Source organism: Alligator sinensis, unplaced genomic scaffold, assembly GCF_000455745.1.
Source record: "Alligator sinensis unplaced genomic scaffold, ASM45574v1 scaffold459_1, whole genome shotgun sequence".
Lineage (NCBI taxonomy): Eukaryota > Metazoa > Chordata > Crocodylia > Alligatoridae > Alligator > Alligator sinensis.
Window position 1 is genome coordinate 29,081 of NW_005843198.1, and position 2,976 is coordinate 32,056.

Below are 2,976 nucleotides of genomic sequence, written 5' to 3' on the forward strand. Positions count from 1 at the left end.
ATTGCGGACGGATTAACTGGCTTGGGCCCTGCCAGCTGGAACAACTCGTGTGGTTGTTCCGATGACCGGACCACCTGCGTCGTGATTGCAAATGGCGTGAGTAAAGTTTTTTACAACCAATAAGTTGTGTCTGCCTCTCTATTCACCAGCCCGCCCTGACGTACGAGCGTAACTCGAGTCGGCCCTGGCCGTCCGAGACAGGGAGATCCATGAGTAGGTCTGTAGTGAAATAAAATGACTAGTCTTACAATGAAATAATAATAAAAAAAAACATTTAAATATTTTATTTGGAAGAATCAAAACTCTTTTTTTTATCTGCTTTCCTCTCTCCTGCACTTCTTAGCCATCACTGTAACAGGGGGGCCTCCTTGGGGCCAATTTACCTTTGGCCCGCCCACCTGTTCTGGGCCAACCGCCCACCTTCTCGCCCTCCATGCCTTGATGTTAATTAATTAATTAAAGATATTAATAAGGGGGAGGCTGCCCATTTCTTGCCCCGATGCCAGGGGGCGCTATCTGTGGCTCTGTACTTCCCCTACACTGCAGCCCATGCCTTGCAGATGGCATCCAGATGTTACCAACATCCCCGGCCCCACTCTGCGCCCCAGAACCCTACTATTTGAACCCCACCTGGATCCCTCCACTCAGGCGGCCTATTCCGCCTTCATTCCAGGCTGCATAGCTCCCTGAGCTGTTCCCCCTTATAGGTGTTGTCCCCCCAGGACCTTTGGCTACACTGGCCCTGGCCTCACCTCCCGGCCAGTCGGGATCCCAGGCCCTCAGCTCCCGGCATCCCTTGCGGTGGGCCCCTGCCCCTTTGACCCTTCCCGTGGGCCCTTCCGGTGGGCCCCTGGCCCCAGCACTGACCAGTCGGGGGATTTCAAGACAGGTTTCTGAGTCTATGGCCCTTCTCTCTCCCTGGGGTCCACCTTCCAGACCCTATGAGGGGGTAACCCACTCGTTTGTGGAGCTGGGGTTAAGGTAGCCCAACCCACCTTTCACTGGGGTGGTAACTGGTCTGGCATTTCCTGGTGGCTCCCATGCCACTGAGAGCCCCACCAGGCCACCCACTCCCGGCAGGGTGCAGTTTTAGGTCATGCCCAGGACCAGGAGCCTCCTGAGCATCCCCTGCAGCTCCTGCCCTCACTTCCAGAGTGTTCCACGAAGCCTCGTAGCCAGGTGATGTTGCTGCGACACCAGGCAGCATCAAAATGCCCTGTTTATATGGGTGGCCAGAGCTCTAAAATGGCCGCCGCAATTAAGCACCTGCTGGCTGCTTAGCCCCAGGTCTTAAAGTGGCAGGCACAAACAGTGCCCTGCCACAATCACAAATTAGGAAGTACCTTTGGCTCTTAGTCCTATTTTTCCCAGGCAGCTGCTGGCTCATTCTTTTCAGTCTCAGGTTGTTCACCATTGAACATGGACTGGGCTGAAGTTCTTAGCTGCTTTCTCACAAAACCACAAGCAACAGAAGTGTCAGGAACTGGGATCATTCCTAGGGGAAGATCTCCAAGGAAAAAAATAGAGGAAGTGAACTCTGTACATCTTGAAGGCCTAGTAGATGTAGCATTATACCAGGACTGGCTGTTGAGTGCTTTCTTCACAGTTGTGATTCTCAGGTCCATGGCAGTGCACAACTGATTTGCCAGAAAACAGGCAACTCGGAAGCCTGAAGAACCACAAAACCTGGAAAACCTCATCTCCTTACCAGCTGAACTGCCTGGAAGCCTAGAGTCTAGGAGCCTGGATTGGCAAGGAGTCAAGGAGGCAGGCAGGTGACTTGACAGGAAACTTGTCTGGTTTCGTTTTGCTTACAGTCTTACAAAACATTTTGAATTTGATGGGTCAGCATTTTTTGACAGAAAAATGTTCTGTCAGAAAATTTTTAATCAGCTCAAGTGCTCAGTGTATAAGTATTTAGAGATCCTTTCAGATAAAAGGTGCTATGGAGCAGAAAGCTATTACTAGTTGCTTGATAACAAATATTGTCCTGGAAATTTGTGAGAGTATTACCTACCAAAATGTCTGACCCTCTTCAAGACATTGTACATATTAAGGTGCTTCTCACCAATGGAAAAGAGGACCTCTGCTTCTCCTAAGAAGCCTGTGTGTAGTGTTTGTTTTTCTTTTACAAAGTCAAATGAACCTCAATATACACCGCACTTGTATTCCTCCAGCTTTTTTGCTGTCATTTAGCACTCTTGGTCAGGTACTTTACTGTGCATTTTGTTCCTTTTTCCCTTTGGCATTTCATTTGAGTTTGATGAGTATTTGCACAAGGGATGGAACATAGTTCTGTGCCACTAAGGTGATGGGGTAGATTTTGTTTAGACCTGAATTTCCAGATGGCTGGACTTCTTCTTCTGGCTGCACCCCACACCTGCAAATTTGTACATGTTTTGAGTTGTGAGCAGAATGCCTATTGCCTTGACTGCAAACAAGAATTGGGTAGCTCTCTGTGTAACTAATAATCAAGTGATCAGTCAGTCTAATTTATCTATTATATCTATTATATGTGTCAAACATATATTTTAAAATGTTTCAGTTCTACATGTTTTGCTTTTTAATGCATAATATTTCCTACAGTATTCTTGGCTTATGCATTAAGAGGAACAGACCCCAAAAGGAGATAATACAATGGAAAAAAATACCATCAATCACATAATCTTATATTAAAAAGGAATTTCTATTCTTTTCCAATTTGTTTTTACTTGATGTATAAAATAGGTTAAGATTATATGGAAAAATGGAAATTTCAAGCATTGTCAATTCAGTAGGATCAAAACATTTCAGACTGATAATGTCAAATCTTTTACCTTTGAAAGGTAAAACATTAATAAAGAATATTAAATATATGCTGTTAATTGTATCAAATGAATAGTTCAGTATCACATCAATTTGTACTGTGCAAAAATGAAATGAAAAGTTAAGACAAATTTCAAAGTTCTCTGATCAAAAAGTTTTCCAAAACTGACA

General features: G+C 45.2%; 1 protein-coding gene across 1 annotated transcript in view; it reads left to right on the forward strand.

Annotated features, from left to right (window-relative positions):
- The window catches only part of IL16 (interleukin 16), an 88,099-nt gene that overhangs the window by 24,346 nt on the left and 60,777 nt on the right, over window positions 1–2,976 (forward strand). The gene's annotated exons all lie outside the window — the stretch shown is intronic.